This window comes from Amia ocellicauda, chromosome 15 (assembly GCF_036373705.1).
Source record: "Amia ocellicauda isolate fAmiCal2 chromosome 15, fAmiCal2.hap1, whole genome shotgun sequence".
Taxonomy (NCBI): Eukaryota; Metazoa; Chordata; class Actinopteri; order Amiiformes; family Amiidae; genus Amia; species Amia ocellicauda.
In genome coordinates, this window is record NC_089864.1 from 12,178,750 (window position 1) to 12,200,835 (window position 22,086).

A 22,086-nucleotide genomic window follows, 5' to 3' on the forward strand; every position below is an offset into this window, starting at 1 on the left:
ATCTTCTTATGTTCTAATGTATGTCAAAAAACAGACTTTCATGACACACAAGAACGTTTATATCTGCTAGATAATCAGATATGCTAATTACCATTTGCCTTTTTATGACATTGTAGTAATATGCAAGAGGTTAAGGCCTTTATCAAACTGAGAGTAAAGCATGCATTCCAACCTAAATAACAGAAAGTATGTATAGCTTTGCAATGTTCATTAATGTTCGGAATACATAATTGAAATTCCTAATCTACACAATTATATTGTAACATGTCAGGCAATGTTAAGTACTTTATACTTAGCCTAAGCACTATGCCATATCAGGAGAGGCTGTTACATTTAAAGTGTGCAAATGCATGTGTGTGTGCTTGTGTCTGATGTGCATACGGTCTTGGACAAAATGGTTTTTAACATACCTAGAGCAAAGAAGTATGAGTGATACATACTCTTTGAACTGCTCAGCTAAAACAAATGTGTTAATACTGTCCCCCAGATTCTTGTCAAGCTTTTCACTCATGTTTACTTTAATTTTTATTCCCAATTAGAAATGAGCGAATATTCAACCTATTAAAATGCTGAAGCATATATGTTTTCTAAACTTGTTTTTGCCTGGCGGATGATTGTTTTTTATTTGTTTCCATTTTATACCAATCAAATTTAGAACTGCCACTTTGGCATCCTAAAATGCTGGAAACATATACAAGTGCAAGTCTTCTGAAGTGTGAAGATAGATTGACTGCAGAGTCGTCATTTTTTCATTCTTTTGAATGGTTGATATCTGTGAAACAGCTGCATTAAATGAGATGGAATAACAGTCAAGAATGGGATTTTTACATGGGTTGAGTGCAAGTGTGCCTGTCCTTCTCATCAAAAACAACACTGCCACTTATCAGATAACATCCCATTGCATTTCTCTGCAAAAGCATCTGGAAGAAACACTTGATAAACGATTTCCACCAACCTTGCTGTTAGAATGTATTGGAAAGTTGGAAAACAGCAATGGGATCTGCTTTTGCTTTTCTTCTAATGAACACAGGCTCACTAAGGTAATTCCTTCTGTACTAGATACAGCCAAGATTAGTTAAAAGACGAAAACTCATACAAAACAGAAACTAAACATTAACTTCTATAAAGTGAAAATTGAAATAATAAATATTAGTATGCAAAATGCAAACAGCTAGTTCTGTTATTTGAATCTTAACACAGTGCTAATTCTGAAATGTACTGGTATTGGTGCATCCTAATAATTAAAGCGGTTCACATTGTAATCATGTAAAACATGTTTTAAATATTAATAGATTATACATATTTTATATTCTGTGTCTTAAACAGCTACACCCATGGATCTGTTGAGAAAGCACAATGTCCAGTTGAACAAACACAATAGTTATGTGTCACTTTAACATTAGATACTTCAATGTAGCTAATTGTCAAAACATACAGTGATTTTACTTTGCTATACCATTGTGCATCCAAGATGTTATTTCCCAAAGGTAATTCCCAATTCCCGTATTTTTCAAGCCCTGACAAAATAAACTTTCAGCATTTGTGTTGGAGCCTGCTGTGCACAAATTAATTTTTACAAATAGTTCCTAATGTCAGGGGCATAAACAACTCTTTAAAGAGAAACACCAAATATGTGGTTAATTAGAATTAGGCCAAAACTTTGTACACAATGAAAACTGTATGAATAACTGCATGGTGTGAACTCGTGAGATGACACATTAATGTAATTAATAGAAGCAATGGGATAATATACAATTACTATGGAAGAACAGATCTCTAATTAAAATGCTTTGCAGAAATATGAACTTCATGAAAAAATGAACTAAAAACAAATTATTCAGTATACGAAAATAAAATGTTGTGACTCCCCTTGTCATCTGCTTTGACTATTTCCTAGTCTACAATAAATAACTAGCTTCAGTGCACTTCTGGAGAGTGCTAAAACTATAACCCCTTTATATTATGAAAAACAAATTATATGAAAAAGCTATTTTCATCTAACATTTATGGCATTCATATTTCTTAAAGCGCCATGTTAAACACAAAATCTCATAACGCTTTGAGGGAGTTGCATCCAGTTCTTATCTTTCTCTTGAACATTCAAAAATCAGGCATTTCATTTTATACTTGTAATAAACATTTTGAATCCAGCTTTTAGCAAGGTCACATTAATCAACATTCCTGTCATGTGAATGCACCAACAGCAACAACTGATTTGAATGTTAAAATGATGTCATTTGTCTAGACTCTTGACACATATTATTTTAAATATATACTACAAGATAAAATGAATATGTGACTAATGCATCTGGTCATTTCTTAGATTTTTGTTGTTTTTATATCATGGTATATATCATGATATATGTTCACATACACATTTAAAATACACTGTGAAGAACAAAAATCACATACTGTCAGGAATTCGGATAGGGGGCTGATACATTGAAAGGCCACCATAGACAGCAGAATGAAAGAAACTGGAAGATCAAGGATTATCTTTGAAGATGCAGAACAGGTTGTAATAACGATCCATGTGTCAAAGCTGTGAAAGACAGGTTCTGTAAACAGATTCACATGGAACCTTCCATTCATTTTTAAAACGAGTTACCTGGTGCAAACACTTCAAACCCTCTGAGGTGTTGGCAAAATTAAACAAGTGAAATGTGTCAGACCAATATGTGTTTAGTAAAATAAAGTTTTGGTAATATATCAAAATTAAACCTGGATCATAAAGACACTTGTCTTTTTTTCTCATAAACCACAAGTACAGTACAGTCAAATCTTGAATACTTGAAAAAAATGAGGATATTATTTGAATAGTGACATCCCTAACATCTTGTGAGATGTTATTTCAGAGGCAGAATGTGCTAAACTCTCTTGTTATTGTATTAATACGTATTCCCTTTTAGGATATTCCATTTACCTTCTTCAACCTATGACACACATGTGGTGCACTTTTTAAATCTGCAAGATATTTATGCCGTATACCAAATTAGGAGTACTGACATGAATCAGTTATTTCAAATTCTTTGTTCTACATAAAACCTTAATTTATGAATAGCACATATGCCATGAACAGATATATCTTCAAAAGGCAACTCATTTTATACGTTTACAAGGCATGCATTTTCATCACAGGGTATTTAAGGTTACGGGCAACTCAAAGACATTAAGATCCATCTGTCATTTTTTTTCAGGCACTATAGGTTTCTGTCTTTGGCACCATTTCAAGGTATTCGACATAGCTGGAACCTGTACCTGACACCTTTTCCAATGTGCAAAAATAAAAACACAGTAACATAAGAAAGGTAACAAAGGAGAGGAGGCAATCTGGCCCCATACCTACACCAAAAAGGAGAGAATCAATAAACTTTTAGTGCTACTTTCTCATAACAAATAAAAAACAAAGCTCCCCTAGGTTTTGTAGGTTTTGAAAAACTTGAATTCAAACGGGGTTATGCATAAATATAGATGGCACTTTCACTTTGTCCCATTAATATACTGTGACAGCTTTTTGTGTGATTATTCCTATTGTCAGCATAAATAAAGTTATACTGGCAAGTTTCTGTGTTCTTAAAACATTAACAAGGCCGAAAGGGAAGGAAATCAAACCAAAAAAAAAAAAGAAAGACGAAATTCCTGTTTTCTTAGAGGAGAGGGATTGGAAACTTGCCAATGCAGAGAAACTGAAGAAAAACACATGTAAAATGTAAATAAAATGTACCTGACCACATCAGCACTGACTGGTACATCATAAACCGAAACAAAATGGATTTTCGAAAGAGGTGGCAGAATTTAAAAGAAAACCGCAACAAAAGCACAGCGCCATAGATAAGCTTTTGGCACCAGTCATGGCTGTTGAGAGGTTCCTGTTCTTAACACAATTCCACTTGAAACACTGGCTAAGGACATACGTCTTATCCTCAAAGCATAAGGAGCAGCTGTCCTTTTCTTACCAAAGCACTTGCACTTGTGGATGTCTCAAACTGATCAAGTTGCAAAACATGCAATTTGAACATGAATGCAAATGTGTAATTACATGAAGATTGGCTCTGTAATTTCTCCCATCCTGTTTTAAATCTGTCTGTGTGTGTGCCTTCAAACCCTGAAGGGGACAGAAGAAAGATTTCAGTCTCAAAACAAAGCTACGCTGTAAAAAAAAAAACTGTAATATTTACTGTAACTGACTGGCAGCAGAGTTGTAGTCATACTGTCAATTGTATAGTAAAACTGTGTTTACTGTAATTATTCATAATTCTTAGTGCTGTATACATACAATGGCCAGTTTGAGTATTTTTTTATCATATTTCCCACTCCTTCTATCTAGTTCAGTTTAGTGCATCACGTTTTTTATCTTATCACAGTCCATTTCACTGGATCATTTAATTGGCGTGTTGTAAGTGGTGCTGACAGAATTATTTCAGTCCCAGAACTACACATTCAAGCTGAAAATTTAAAAAAAAATCATAAAACCATTCTGAACAATTCCCACAATGCACAGCAAGCTTTCAACAATAGATCTTGCTTCGAAGTTTTCAAACTCGATTTAAGCAAATATACTCTGATCATACTAAATTCCAACAGTGACGCATCTACTATATATATGTGGACAACCACTGTATTCACTGCTGCTAAATGCTTGCTTCTGTACCAGACAATGGGTGTCCTAGAAATCTGGGCAATTTACCTACAGCAAGTGCTATTTTACTGTAAAGAATAGTCACATACAGGTGATTTTACTTACTTAACCAGAAAGGTGTCGTCACTTAGCGGTGTTGAGAATTTTTACAGTCACATCACCCTGGACTACAGCATTGTTAATGTCATCACATAATGTGCATATTATTTAAATGTAGATTGTATGTGCATAGACAAACATAAATTCTGTGTACGGTACAACCCTGTATGTAAGTTCTTACCCTTTATTGATTGATAATTATTAATGCTTATCAAAGTGATAGGAGATATGTGTTGGATGGAACTGACAGAGGTCTGATTGAAGCTCCATTTCATAGTCATTGCTTTTGTATTTTTTTATAAACTATGGTAATGCTGGTTGATTTGCAAATGTTGCATTGAAGTAAAAATGTCTACGCTTTTCTTTTTTAAAGATGATTTCTAGCATATTTATACTGATGTATTTTAAAATGCTACAATATAAATCTGATTTGCCAGCACCCTCATGCATCAGTAAGTTAAAAACAAAACAGTGCAGGTGTGTAATGGCTTCTATGGAAATATTGCTGTTATTAGAAACAAATTGCATATATTGCCTAGAAGATTTATAGATGCTATTTCCAGTTAATGTGACAGTAACAAATGCACTAAGATGTTTATAAAATAGTCACATTAACTAGTAAATTAAAAAGGCTTGCACAGCTGTAAACTAGCACTAAAAGGGCACTAAAGATAAAAATATGTAACTGTTTATATATCAAGTTTAGATTATCAATGCACCATAGTACAATTTTCTTAATATGAAAAATATTTATTTTAAAATAAACAAACATAAATAAATACTGTTACATTAGAGACAATTCACTGTTCAAAAGATAAGTGGAATCCATAATATTAAACTTTTCACCTGTACTAGGCAATGATGAGTTAAAATGTTAAATTCAGATACTGATGAGGGCCTGAGCAGTTTCAATGTTGCTCCGTTAATGAACCGTTGCTCAGTTACTAACGATCAGCTGACGAGAATGGCTCATGAACTTTGTCAACGTCTGTGGGCATGAAACTGACATCGCTGATCTGTTCATGATCTTTCTGGAACTGTTCATTTGGAAATATATATATATATAAAGCACATTTTGCAGGTAATTATATACTAAATAAATAACAAAATGGGAGCATATAAATGTTAACTACTTTAAAAAATAGTCACATTACATAATTTTGACTTTTTTATGATGACAGAAATCTGCATAATCCATTATTTGAAAAGGGTAAAACATTTGTCTGACTTAAGTGTACAGCACCTCGTCATACGCGCACAGTCCGTGATTATAGCGTAGTCAGAGGAAACTAAAATGTAAATTATTAATAAATGTCATATTTTTAAACCCGCACATGAGAAGGAAAAATGTTAATTCCTGACATTTTCAAATTAACTTCAAACCAATAGCCTGTTATTTTTTCCCCCTTTTTGCTTTACTGGTAGTTAAGAACATACAACCAATGAAAACTATGAGCTAAAGGCAGAATATCAATGCAACCAATTAATTTTTCAAAATACATTAAAAGTTGAAAATTGAACTTCAGTCAGTGAATCAGCAGACATAAATCCTCTTTAATAATGCCATCTGTTTAACTAAGAGTTCGAAATATTACACATTTCTCTTTAAAAATAATCTAATGAAAAGAGTCCCACCTCCACAGATAGATAGACAGATAGACACATTATTCATAAATATAGGGTGTGTGCATCTTCCCAATAGAGAACTATTTATACTAGCACTTAATTCAAATGCAAAATCAAGAAGCACATGAATCACTTCATCGCTTCCTGATTGTTTAACCAAAATAGATTAGAAAACCAAAAACAATACCCCAGCTGTTCACTACACCCACAAATTAGAAATTACACAATTTTTTTGACTTATTTCAGGACATATGCCTTAATGTACTGTATACCATTACTAATTCAAGTAAAGTAACATTTATTTTGCAAAAGTCATTAAAGAAAAAGTCTTGTCCAAACACGTGAGGGAGAAAAGACACAAAGTACAAGAGGCATTGTGCTGAGTCATAAGTATTGATGAGCTCCAAAACCAGGGTATTAAATATAAAGTGCTTTCATGCTGTTTGCAGACAAAGGTTCCCTCAATGCTACAATAGGCACTTCAAGCAACATTTAATGATAGTCGCATTATATCATTTTTTTTGTTGTTGTTTTGTTTTATTTATTTTTTGCATTTCATTCTTGATTAGCTTTTATATGTTCTGAAATATTCATATGCACACACATCTGTTAGGTAGATAAGGATGCCAGAATAGCTTTCAGCTTTGCCTTTTCTATTTTTTCAGCATAATTGTCTTCGCAGAATATGAATTGGAAATTGTTACAAATACTAGACCAATGTAGAGAGGTCTTAAAGTATTCATATTGATAACAATAAATAAATAAATAATGAAACATCTGTTTTTTTCCCTCATGAATCTGTAAATATTTTTTTTCTGGAAAACAATAAATTTCCTTCATTAACAAGCCATAATATATATATATATTGTGGAGCAAAATTTCAGATCAGTTGCACCTGTCCTGTGCAATGTGACTGCTGTCTATCACCAGAAGCAAAGCCAAAATAGGGCATGAAAAGATTTTCTTATGTGAATTTGTTGCTATGCAACCACCTTGCAGCAATCCAAAAATTAAGACTAGTACGCAAGGTAAAAATGCACTGCTTCGATTTTAATTAAACACAAGGGATCTACTTTTTACCTGACGTTTTGTACACAAAGCTTTGTACAGTAGCAGAAACTAAATATTTGGCCAAAGTTTTTTTTAGTTTTCATGCATAAAATGATGATAGCATTCTTTGGATGATCCAAGGCAATTTAACTTTGAATTTTGAAGGTCGAAAGTGGGGGAAAGCATGCTGAGAAAACAGTACCTATTTCTGGGCATTTCTGTAATTGGAATATTGTAGTTTGTTCATTATTATTATTATTATTATTATTATTATTATTATTATTATTATCATCTCAAGAATTGGTGATTATACTACAACAAATAAATGAATACTGCTTTACTTTCCATTTGACACTGGTGATATCTTCAAAGTTGAGTATACAAAATAGGATACTTCTTTGTTCTATTAGAAGTCTGATGTTTGCATGAACTAGTATCTCAGTGGTATCCCAGAAAAGAGAAGAGTCTGCATCATATATTCAGGATATTGCTAGGCAGTATAAGAATACTTTATTTTGAAATATATATTGAATATATTGAATATATTCCAAATATGTATCATTCGGCATACAAATGTGACCCTACTTGCATATTATTAGTGTTTTTTGTTGTTGTTGTTGTTGTTGTTGTTGTTGTTTTAAGGTTCCATTGGTTTACTGTTCCATCATATGAAAGTTATGAACTTACACACAGTTGGTGTATTCCCGTGTATGCATGTCCTTGTGTGTGTGTTCAATCTTATTGGATGTACAATCCTGTGTAATAACCGTGTCAAATTGCATTGTTGTTTCATATTTGATATGGGTTTTGATCGAATTCCAGAACCAGTCTTCTTTACACGAGGATTTATGACTTGGGATGGATTAGAAGTAAATGCTTGCAAATCCATACATTGAAACAGCTGTTTTCAGGCCAAAGGGGGTTGACTCAACCTGAATATCAATAAAGACTTTGTAATCTGCATGTGACATGGGATTAGAAATTATTGGCGAAGGAAAATTACAGAGTATTATCTTGCAAGACTCAAAGATCCTGACAGTGTAATATTTCTGGAACACTAACACAATGGAAAGACAAGGATTTTTGAATGTATGCTTTTCTCAATACCTTTAAGCTCTTGTCATGAGCTAAAGGATTCACACTATTATAGTACCTTGTTCCAAAAAATAAAAAAATAAAACATTTGAGAGGTCTTTTTTTCCTCTCTCAAATATTGCTACACATTCTTACCATAGTAGAGAGATCTTTAACTCTCTGTTTAAGGTTCATGTATGTTACTATATTCCTTCCATTAAGGAAAGTAATTGGACTTCTTACAGCACTTCTCTTTGGAATCTGATTCATATTAGGACAAGCAGCCATAGTAAATCCCTTTAATCTTATATTTATTTATTTATTTATTTTTAAATTCACACTGCCTAATTGCAGCTGTATATTACATTTTAGGCCATTTCTCTTTACTATTACATTGTAAATCTCCCTGAGATGCATGTATGAATATTGTATTAGCTTTGTATTGCTTTGAATACTAAAGCAGTGTTTTTCATCTGCATATTCCAGTTGTTTTGTTTTAATTTTTCACTTGTTGCCTACACCAAGATGTGTAACATTGTATTCGCTGATATTAAATATTATATCATGGTTTATTCTTAGATTGTTATTTGCCATGTTAACACAGTACCATATTAACTATTAAAATATCCATTCATATATTTTCTAAAAGTCTTTGTAAAGCTGTTTGACAGGATCTGCACAGGGGAGGCAAATTACCATATTACAAACATGAAACATAAAGGCAGAAACAGCTTCAAAAAGCATCTATAATCTGTGAAAATGTTTTTTTTTAAGTGCATGTGTTTTTCTGTTTGCATATTATTATTTGTAAGCATTGCCACCTGTGCTTTGAACCTGCTATAGGGAATCATAACAGAGGAAGAGCACTATTCGTGAAAAAGCCACTTCCACAAACAGATGGCAGCCCGAAATGCAGCAAAGAGGAATATGTATTCAGAGTCCTTGTCAGGACAACCGAACCCTGAAGAAAATACAGTATTAGACTGTGTAGTTCTGCATAAAGAGAGGTAAGCTCAACTGCCAATTATAATTTCCTGATGAACTGCGTGAAGGTTATTTGTTGAACACCATTTGACTGTATATACGAAACTAATACAACAGCCTCTACCGGGATCTGCTATGTTACGAAGGGAATATATACAAAGAAATTGACACGAGTTACACAATTAAAAGTATATTTCTAATCTTTGGAGACTTTTTTCTCATTTCCGTGAGAAGCCCGTGTAGACATGTCTTTCAGCGCCTGAATGTAAATGCTGACTGCTCACATTGATACTATAAAAGTGTAGGAAAGACTCGCAGCAGTGCAGATAAGAAGGCCATGTGCTCTGCATTTTGTAGAACATACAGCTGTGTTACAGTGTAATGCAAAATATAAATGCAACTTGGGAATTATCATTGGCACTAGAGCTCAGTATGTATTGTAACCACTGTCAAATGTGTGTCTGTGTAAAATGATACATTTTACATTTAGTAATTGGAACTGTAATTTGAATATATACATAGAAGGATAGGATTCATCAGGTATTTTAGGACTGCGCGGTTCCCCCATCTTCCATTCTACACACCTGTTGGGCAGGACAATGCACACACTGATAACCACCCTTTGAAAACGTCAGCCCATATCGATCCACTGCTAGATGAAGGCTCCCCAAGATGTTTTCACTTGCTTCAATCTATAGTTTCTCTTTTCCACGTCACGCCTGCAAAGTTTTTCATCTTCACATCTTTCATGTGGTCGTCTTCTAGGTGTTTTTTCATCTTTTGGTATCCATTCAATAGCTTCCTTTGTCCATCTTTGATCTGTTCTTCTTGCAATGTGTCCGGCCCATTGCCATTTTAACATTCTCTCAATGATGTCCCATATTTTTACTCTTCTTTTGACTTCATCTATAATATCTCCATCTGCGCTGATTTGTTGTTCAAGGTAGACATACCTTTTCATATGTCTAATTTTCTTAGATTTAACAAAGCTGTTAAACATGACTTTGGCAAATATTGCAAATAAAATCTTAAGTTGTTCAAATAAGCTGCCTTTAATTTCATTCCTTTTTGTTCCCAGTCCAAAGTTTTAAACACTTCTTCAAGAATTGCTGTAAAGAGTTTGGAGAGATTGTGTCTCCTTGACATTCTCCTTTACAAATCTTGATCTGGAGTATGATCGTTGATGTAGAATTGTTGTAGACACAGTATATTTAAGAAGAGTTACATAGGTTCCTTCAATGTGACGATGTCTTAGAGCTCTGATGACTGAGTTTGTATATACAGCTCTACCCCAATATAACGCGGTCCTCTGGAGTCAAACAATCTTACCTCGTTATAGGTGAAACCGCCTACTTCTTCTGGAATCACATCTGGTATTTCACTTGTGTTCATTGAGACCTCATCTTCTTCTTTACTGCGGTCATCACACCTATATAGGTTTTTGTAGAATTCCTACACTCTTCTGATAATTGCATCTCTGTTTTTGATTGTTGTGCCATCACCATTTTTCATAGCAATGATTTGATGCTTTCCTATTCGGAGGCGTTGTTTTTCATTTTTTATGTTCCCATTCTTTTCAATGGTTTCTTTAATTAAACTGTGGTTAAGCTTTCTTACATCTTCAGTAATACATTTCCTTACGGTTTGGCATAGCTCAAATGTAATTAACATTTGATTTGCAGCCTTGATTGTATTTTATTTCTCTTTTTTCATCTCTCACAATTTATTTTTAGATTTTTTTATCTTCTTCTGATGTGCCAGCTCTTCCAAATTCTCTTGTAATTTCCATGGTGTCACTCGATAATTTATCACTTAACTGTTTTGCATCTAGGTCTTCTTTTTGGTCATAAAGTACACTAAATTGGTTCTTCAATTCTAATTTGTAATCCGCTTGACGGTTTCTGAGGTTCATGATATCGATTAGCTTGTTTGGTTTCTTTATTAGTTTCCTTCTTTCCACTTTGGCATTGAGATGACTTCTGCACCTAACCATTCTGTGGTCGTTTCCAGTATCAAATCTGTTTAGGACTGTGCAGTCCTCTGTTATATGTTTATGGTTCGTTAAGATGTAATCTATTTCACTCTATCCTCCATTAGGACTTCTCCAGGTCCATTTTCCTGTTGTCTTTTTCTTTAAAAGAATTTGTGATAAATTGTGAATTTGCTAAGCTAATATTAATTGATATCACGTGGATGTATGGCTAATTAGGGCGAAGCTGAGAATAGTTTTCAGCCGAGACAGGGCCTTTATTGATATCAATCAATGTATATGCATATAATGTAAGGTAAATGCTGTGATTTCAATGTTATTATTGTGTCCTGGTGTTCCTATATCTTAACAACTACACTCAGTGCATAAAGGAAGACTGGCAGAGAGACACCTGGGAGTGCTATTTCATGGGCACTTACAAAGTGGATTTATAATGGTAATAATTGGTCATATTTTCAGTAGAATGATCTCCTAGAACTGCTGTGCAGTTTGAAAGACAGAACCTGTTCATTTCCTTTTGAAACAAGGATTTATATTCCAAAAAAATATTGATCAATTTCAAGTTTATCACAATGATGCGGAGGACCGAATGAATCATCTTGTTGTTGAGGTTAATCCCAACATAGCCATCTACAGTGTTCAATGCTGTCCTGAGGAATCCTCTAGTGGTTTATACTGCTCTGCTACGATCCAGAGTAATATATTCTACCAGGGAACAGCTTGATCAAATAAACATGTTACACATCTGTCAGAGTCATTAGATTAGGTGAGGATCTTAAAATAAAAGTAAAGCAAAACATTCCATCCATCTAAGACATCAAAACAAGTGTACCTGGGATGTAAATCAATAGCAATAAAGAAATAAAAATGTAATATTATATTAAATCAAAATTATCCAATGGGAAAAAATGGCAACAGCCACAGTGGATATCAGTAAAGCGTGATTTATTTACATTTCCAGGCATATAAGGTTTATTCTTAAATGGAAAACTTTGCAAATTCAAGGTAATGTGTGAATGCAGACTGAGAATTTGTTGCATAAAACAGAGTACTAAAGAGAGAGAGAAAAAAATGTGATTAGTTGATTACCACAGGGACCTCTTTTAGGTTTACTGATCTTACTGATTTACATCAAACTCTGCACTTACATGAGCATGAGAATTATGATAGCCTTCAGATGAAACTTTTTTAAATAATTCATTCCAATATATAAAGTCATATAAATACCTTCTGCTGAAAATGATCAGAATATTCTTGAATATTAAGCAAAATGTGAAATAAAAACCCATTCTGACAGTTTACTGCACGGGTGCAAACTGTCGAAAAATATCTACTCAGCCCTCTACAGTGTCTGCACAAGACAGGGTACCTATCTTTTACCACAAAATCTGTGGAACAAAGTGTCTCTCTCAGAAATCCAATTTGTTTTCAGAAAATATCATGTCATATATACACATATCGAATGATCAAGGCTCACAGTATAGTCTAGGTATAGGCAGCAAACTTGTTTATAGTAGATACTAAAATAGGGGTTGCAGTGAGCAGAAACACAGCAGAAGCAGAAACACAGAAAGACTACAATATTAAGATATCTGTCCGATTACCTTTTAATGTTGACAAATGCTCGTACTACACACAGGAATGCGAATGATCATTATTATATGGAATAGGGTTACAAGAAAACATGTCTGTGAGCTTCACTGTAGAAACAAGACATGCCAAACAGGAAGTTATTGCCATAAAATGTGTTGTTTCTCTCACAGCTGGGCATGCCAGCGCACTATCCAAAAAGATGTATTCTTCTAATTGCTGGCAAATCACAGCAGTACAGCAAGCAGACCAAGTATTTGTTTACACCAAAAAACAGATTACATGCTGTATGCATATTGGAGATATGAAGCAGGAAAGCAGGAAATAGCATCATACAATTTTATTTTTAACAGCAACTTTTGTGTTTGAAATGGCACCTGTCAGCATAAGTACGCTTCAGAGGAAATCCATGTAATGACAGACTTTACAAAACATGCTTGAAAAACTCAATTTCAGAAACACTTGAATGATCCAAATCAGACAAAAATTAATAATAATAATAGTTAGTAGCATACGCAGAATTGTAACATTAGCAGAAGTACTAGCAGTAGTAGTGAACTGCAAGTGTGGAGTAGTTTTAAAATATCCATCAACAATGACTGAATTCCATCCACAGTCTTACTGCAGTGTTACCTTGACTCTGAGACAATTATAGAACGGTGATGAAATTCTAGTGTATATTGCCCTGGCCTTACCTTGTAGATAACCGAGTTATATAATTTTAATAGAATTCTCCTTAAACTTAATCTAAAGTCTACCGAGGGTCCCAGTCTGTTTCTCTGTTACACTGTAATACAATTTCACTTCAGATCAAACCTACTAACCCGAATATAAGAGAGTTTTTAGGACTGTGATGAAATTAAGATTTGTATCTGCTTTGGTGAAATATCACATCACCATTTTCAAGTTAAAACATTACAAATTCTGGTCAGCGATTGGTCAACTCATTTTAAATTCGTCAGGAAAAACATTCTCCTGTTGCTGTTAAAAATAAAAAATGAGTTTGATTTGATCAGCTGTACAAATTCTCTTTGTCATTCAAAGCCCTTGGATGGTCTAGCAATACAGTCTCACAGGGTTTCTTTATTTATTTAGTTGATTGTACACAAGTAATACTAAAGCTAATACCCAGTTCCTCATTTAGAATATTGTGCAGCATTTTTGTCAATTTAAATTGCTGCCCTGACAAGGTCTAAAGAAGAATGAGCAGAATCATTCATGATTTATTTTGAGCCACTTTCACCTTCTTATAAATAACAGTGCAGTAGTGTACAGATTTGTTATTTGCCATTCACAGGTAAGTCATCTACAGGGCAGATGTACTATGGTCGCCATCTATCTTATGGGGGTGTCCCAATACCGTAGGGAACGAGTGAAGGGAGCCTAATCGAGCTCTTGTGCCCTTCAATGCCCCCTTTCGACTGAGTGTACAAAACAGTGCACTTATGCGGAAGTGTCTTATTGCTTAAGTCCCAGATGTTCTGCGTTAAAGGCCGAGACAATGCAATTGGGAAAATTGGGAAAATATGGTGGGGGTGGGTGCATATAGCTAGCTAGGGAGTTGTAGATTTTGTCAAGTTATTTATCAAGGAAATGCATTGTAATATTTATGTTGTATAGAGTTGTACATATGTCATAGATAATATGAAATTAATCTATCATTATGATTTACATATATGATTAGAAAGTACAGCAAAAAAACATTTCGGCACCTATCGATTAATGAATGACTAAAGTAGTATAAAACTAGGAGATGGTATGAACGAATAATATATTTACAAATTATACTATATCTTATTTGGAAGAGAAACAGTACAAATGCTACAGCAGTCTCTATTCTTTCAAACGATTGTGCAGCTTCTTTCTAAGTCAAAGGTCAATAAGCTGAATGATGATGCTGAAGAGTGTCACATTTAATGCTTTTAGATTTCACCCTACACCCTAAGCGCAAGTATGTTTGTACCTTGACCATTTTATCTCCTTACTACCTCATGGTTTGGTTCCTTGTATCCCCTGTTTGTCTCTAACCTGCACCACACATTCATTTTTTAAAGTCTCCCACATTACTTGTTTTATTCCCATCAACAACCCCTTACTCCATAGTGCACAAGTGGAAGTACGCAATGTTCTTCCTGAAGCTTGTACATTGAATGCTTCTGCTTAGCATTTATGAAAATTAGATTGTACCACACTGAGAAAACACGGTGATTAAATTAAGTTTCTGATTCATGTCAGTACTCACCTCAACTGAATCACAGGTGTAAAGACCATTATTTACAGTTCTCTCACATTTAAACCTGACTATTTTTTTTTATCTCTCACTGATTACCCAATGTTTAGTCTGACTAGAAAAACAGATGTTTATTAAAATGTTTCTCTAGAATTTTGTAGTGAAAGTGCTGGGGTTGTGGATCTCTTTCTGGCATCTTCAATACATTTAATGTAACGCATAATTTACACATCCTCTCACTCCTTTCTCTCTAGTTCAAACCAATCAATGTCCACTTGATCGTACACGCATACATAATCAGGCAGGCATAACTGTGTGCTATTTAAGCAAACAGATGTGTTTACAATAGATTAACATTATTATCTGTTTTTCTAGGCAGTACTATCATACATTTTTAATCCTCAAAGACTTTTATTCTATAGAAGCAATTCATGTTTTTCTGTGGCCCTGACAAATCTGTCAACACGCCTTACACAAAACATTAGCAAATTTGTATAAATGAAGCCCATCAAAGGGGTTTTCCTAATGTAATAAAACAAGTTGAGGGAGATTCCTTTCGAACTCAGGGGGTGCTGTTAAGAAATGGCAGAAAACTTCAAAGCAGTTGCAATTATATTTTTTATCTGTTTCTATACATTTGTAAGGTGTTTCTTTATTATTTTTGGTATCTGGTTCAATAAACGTTATATTGAGACGTGAGGAGATTTTGTTCTAAAAAACAAACACAAGAAAAAACTTAAACAGAAAACAGATAAGAAAACATTACATGTAACATCTGGGTTGTGTTATGTTAATCAGTTCCAGAAACTGTAAAAAAAACATACAACGTGTTGGGGTTCGACAGGTGCTGTGAATCAGAGGAGAAGCATATGTCCTTAAAGAAACTCGCTGATTCCTATTCTGCCCGACCACTGGCAAGCTGTCGATCCCCCATCACACAGCACAAAAAAATAAAGAAAACTGCAGAAATGCAAGTACACCGAGACATGCTAGTTTGATTATCTTTTGCAGATTTGTTTCTAGTCAATTCTGAAGGAACTAATCCTCTGTACTATCAGCTGAATTCAAATGTGTTATGAAAATGCTTTGAAATGGTCTCCAGCTCTTTTTAATGGGTATTTAAAGTGAATTCCCTGAATGAACCATTGCTTTGTTGCTTTGACCTTAACCCTTAGGCAAAGACATTTTCAAAGGCGTATTGCCAGAGAGAATAAAGGTAAAGATGTCACATAGTGGAGCAGGAAATAAGGGCACTGTTATGTAGCTGTCTACAGCAGCATTTATACATTTTAACTTATAATTAGTTTAGGTTCTGAATATTGCTATCTGTGGGAGATTCAGAGTCATAAAAAAGTTAGATTAAGTTATTCTGTGCTGACTAAAGTGGCAGCAGCCATTATTCATTGAACTCCATAGTGTTCCCTGTTCTCCGTGAAGGGCCAGGACAATTAACTAATAGAAGAGCTATTTTTCCTGATAATATCTCATCATGAATTACCAAGGTGGTCTAGAAACCACAGAATCTATTTTTCAACGAGGAAGGTTTTGGATACATTAAACGAATGGCATTGTAAAAATGTGTGTTTTTCTTTTCAGACCATGCATTAGTTGACCTTCAAAAACGTTATGAACTTGAGAATGATCTAAAGAAATAGATTATAACCAGTTAACGACAAGCAGACATAGGAGAACATGCAATTAACTGTACAATGTGGCTGCTTGGAGCAGTACTGTGAATTAAATACAAACATATGATTAACACTACAGGGATACCTGGAAACCTTAATGCCATGCAAGAGAGAAAGAAGATAATAAATTCTTGATGTAAGATCATTCTGGGTTTCCCTAACTGTTAATCCAATTGTTAATCAACTCAGTTAAACTCTCTGCTACAAATCTCATAATAATCCAGGAGCTGATGTGCATCCTCAGAAACATATTTTTACTGTTATAGTTTCAGTTTATATGGACAATAAACATGTTCATTAAACAATTAATTTTCAATAGGATAGCAATCATATTTTCAGGTGATTTCATCATTGTGATCACAAGTGTATATTTGGTTTCTGTCTGTGCACTTATCGTACGCACTATGGACATAATGCTGGATCACCATAGTACCCATATGTCAAAACCTGACATTTACTTCACACCATTCCTGGATAAATTGCTTTGGCAGTGTGTGGTGTTAATTCCAGAATCATGTTGTTTTGCTGCCACCATTTCCATTCAATATGAAAGAACCTTAAGCTATAAGTCTCTCTCCTCCAAAACACTGCACTTCCATAATAAAACAAACAAGCAACTAGGCAACAAAAGGAGTAAAGAGCATTTTATCATTCTTTGATCTCCTGATTCAATCTTGCTTGCTACTGTTTATCAACATTTTCTCTCTTCACAATAAGAACAGTACAATACTACTTATATCATATTTTTCATTCAAATATGTTTAAAATGCATGTATTCATTATAAGAGAAAAAAACATATTTACAAAATAATTTAATATATTATCTTGGTTGTGGTTACTGCCATTTTTCAAACTTTAAAGCAAACTTTAAAATTAAAGAGATAAAATTAAAGTTCTCATCTGTAAGTCCAAACATCAAAAGGAAACTTAAGAAACAAATAATTTTCTTCTATTTACAAATGTTCCCAATAGAAATGATCTATGGTTTACCACAACATAGCTTTAATTGGTTGTTTTTAATAAGCATATTTATTTATTAAAAAGCAAACAATGTTTTTCTAAATGCTGAGCCTTGTTATATTAAGACTTTGTGTAAATGATTGCATGAAATATTAGAACATTTGGATACAATGTAAACTTTGCACAGAACATATTATATTTCAATTGCATATATACTGCAATTGTCCAGTGAAAAATCAAGCATTGGCACGTAACCCTGTTAACTTTAAAGACCTAACAAAGGAGATATAATCCCCTTACAGATAAGTCTTGTTTTGTTTGTTTGCAATCCATTACTATAGTTTAATAGTTTTCTAAATGGAAAGTGTTGTTTATATGTATATATATATATATATATATATATATATGTTTGTGCAATTGTATGTTCTTGCTACTTGGTTAATTCTCAATAAATTGTGGATAAGTATTTCTCAGTTTTCATCTACAAAACAGCCTTCAAAGTATTCCTCTTTTGTCCTGCTATATTTCCACAGATTGTTTTTTGATATAAAAGATTCATATAAAATGTATAGAAATAAGCAATTAAAACAAAAAAAAATGTATCTCACAGCAGACTGAAAAACTGAAGAATATTTGCTGTTGTATTGATCACCTGGGGTAACATAAAGTATGGCTTTACATATATTTGTATATCTGTATTACCTGTATACCTAATGTTTATGTATTTGTTGTTTTTCATACAACTGGCATTGATAGATCCAGCTTCTTACATGTTTCAAATACACAAATAATATCTACCTATCAATCTAATCTAAATATATACATATGCAGCTAGTTAAGTGTTATGAACATTTTCCAATATTGTTTAAAATTATTTGAGGAATATGCACCACTCACCGTTTAACACGGTCTACTTAGTTTTTCTAACGCTAAGTACCCAATTACGATTAGTCACGCATGTCAAATCCGGATGTGTATATGTTTAAATGCTATCCCTGCATGGAGCTTAAATAACAGTATTTAACATACACACTAACACTTAATATATATCAGGCTTATTTTCTAAAAATATATATTAGTCAAATCGTGTGTCTATTTTCACTTGGTAATATTTTCAGTGTTTGAATTATACCTCCTTCCACAAGTGCAAAGGTTTACTTTTATTATTCTGCTGAAGTCTTGGAGTAAACGTGGAAATCTGCATTTGCATGCACAGTGCAATTTTACATATGAGAAACACAGGGCAGATTCATTAGTTACTCCCCTCTCTTCCCCGTCTGCGCATGGAAACATCCTTGCTGCTGTCAAGTTGGATGATATGTGCTTTAGCCAGGAAAGAAATTATATCTTATTATTATATCTCCGTTATTGTCGCAGATGGGCAGCTTCATATATTTGCCCCCAGATTCACTGAAGGTGAGCTGTTTATTAAAACAACAGCTGGATAAAATAATAATAATAATAATAATAATAATAATAATAATAATAATAATAAATACTTGAATAGGTATACTGGGTTGTGGTTTAATTGCTATCAATCAGCATCATACTGTTATTATTTGTATTGTTGTTGCTGCTGTTGTTATCAGGCGTTTCGGAGCTGCTGATCTGGTTCTTTGAGATAACATTACAACAACTGTAAGATTGTAACAGATTCACACTGCAGACTCCAGCCTGACATCCCCAATACTAGCATTTCCTTTCTTTAGACCCCCTAAATCTAAATCTAAACTTGAAGATATGGCTCATCCACCTTAACTACTTCAAATATGTAACATAGTAAGAGCGTGCATGTGTAACATGCACAAATACTTGGGATAAAGATAATGCAACACCCAATACAAACACCGACAGAGAGGCAGTCCGGATTAGACTTCAGTGCCATAGCTTTAAACTTGTGCCGACATGCATTGTCATTTAATTGCTTTACATTTCGGACAAAATCAATAGCACGCCAGTCATCTGTTTGTTTCTATAATAATAGACACATGAAGGCGGATTAAAAGGGGGACAGGACGCTGGACACATGGCATTGATCTGGTGCTACATATAATTGAGAGTCCAGTGCAGTAAAAAGTACAATTGATTTCGGAGTCTCAAATTTAAACAGTTCAGGCCCAGGGATAAGTAAATCCTGAATATATATATATATATATATATATATTGTACAGCATGCTTCTACAACTTGCAGTCTGCCGTGTCTCCTGGTCATACATGCACCACAGTTAGCTACATTAGCCGGTGAAAGAGACGTGCTGTCTGTGCACCTGAAACACTTCCACACGTTGGAGTGGAGTTAACTGCGCTCCCTCTTTCCCCCCATCCTGGGAGAATGACACAATATAACAGCATGGCAATAAACAGCAAACCCCTATGCCCCCCCCAAACATCAATCACTTAGAGATCACATACCTGCTGCCCCGCTCCCTCAATACACCTCTCAACCTCCGTGGGGTTACAGAAAGACCATCCTTAATCCCTTTGCATGCTCCGAGCCCATGCGGGTTTCCCAGTCTTCCCAGACAGAGGCAAGCTCGGCAGAATCCAGATGTTGCAAAGCCCCCCCAAACTAAGGCAGTTTTTGCAGTTCAATCCACAGATCTGTATCCAGGCTTAGAAGCTAGAGGAGTTCCCGATGCAAAGGAAACTATCCCAGCCGCTCCGGTGCCTCGCAGTACTGATGCTGTGCGTCCTACCTGGCCAAGAGGGATCCCTGCAGGGAGGATCTAGCTCATTGTATCTGCGCTTCCCCGCTTTGTCTTTGCACTACCTTCGTCCCAGGTACATGCAAGTGGACCAGTGTGCTGTAGCTCCAGATGGATGAGGAATGAAAAACAGAAAAAAATATATATAAAAGGGGGGGGGGGGGACGCGAAAAATGCAGGCTCTCACAAAACAGTGTCAGGTGGCATGTGAAAGTGACATTTATCAATAGATATCAGGATCGATGGGGTCCAAATCCTGTGCAGTCGGTGAAGGGGGTCCTTGCACTCCGGTGTTGCACTGGAGACTAAGCCTTGCACTTCTCATGCACAAACTTATGATTGCAGCTTCCCGCCTCTGGCAGCGCAGTGTTTATGTGCACTGCTGTCCAATTAATAGATAATATTGCACAGCTATACCGCAGCTAGACCTTCTGCTGGTCTTTGTGTCAGGAGTATCATAAAGACAAACCACTAGGCTTACTGAGAGCGTGGTTTGAATTAATAATATTGTGGATCGTGTGAATAGTTGCGACAGATTTCCAGAAAAGAAAAAAAAAAGTGTGTGTATATGTGTGTGTGTGTGTACTATATAATATACATACTTATATATATATGTATGTTCTTCATCATATAGAGATGATCCAGCAGTAGTAGGATATTATAAAGTGTAAGCACATGTGAATGGAACAACTAAAATATTTGTGAACCACCACACCATAGAGGAACTTTATCCAGGCCAGATGTTGCATCCAGTTTTGGATAATTCACAGAAAAAGTCAAGGGTTGAATGAATAGGCCTGTAGCACCAGCTCAATTGGTAGCAGCCCCTTGCTCAAAACGCTTCAGCTAAAACAATTATCTGTATATAATCTCAAATCTAATAACATTACTCTTTTTTAATGTCATGGATGATAACATTATTTATTTAAAAAATTGACTACAGACTTCATAAGCACCCGGTGGACTTGTACTTTGTTTAAGCCTAGTGCCAGGTTTTACAGTAATCACATTTTAAAGACGGGATTATAAACCAATGTTGCCTTCTTATCATCCCACTTAACATTATACCAGTGTCTACATTACAAAGAGTGTGAAATGGATCCGTTGGGAACCGGAGAAGGAATAGTCAAGAGCTGTACAATGTCGCCACCATGAGCATTACTGAGGGATTGCCTGCGTGTAGGGATCATGATTTCATCTGAAACGGACAAAATATGAGAGCATGCCAGTTACATCTCACATGTTCTGCAGTCCGTTGTGGTTTATTTGTGACCCCAGATTGAGCTGGTTGTGCTATGTTGAAGGAAAAAAAAAGCTTATAACCCATACACAAGTTATGCAGGTACAGTAGTTTGCATAACACTGTCTTTGACCACCTAGCCTTGCAAGTGTTAAGTGCACAGGGAATTTCATTCTTCATTTGAAGCCAGTTAAGTTAAAAGCAGAGTAAA

At 34.7% G+C, this 22,086-nt stretch overlaps 1 protein-coding gene across 1 annotated transcript in view; it reads right to left on the reverse strand.

Moving 5' to 3' along the window:
- The window catches only part of LOC136771512 (chemokine-like protein TAFA-2), an 81,182-nt gene extending 60,076 nt beyond the window's left edge, over positions 1-21,106 (reverse strand). The window contains exon 1 of the mRNA XM_066723855.1: positions 20,343-21,106. The gene's annotated coding sequence lies outside the window, so the exon portion shown is untranslated. The remainder of the gene's footprint in view (positions 1-20,342) is intronic.
- Positions 21,107-22,086: the final 980 nt, after the last annotated feature.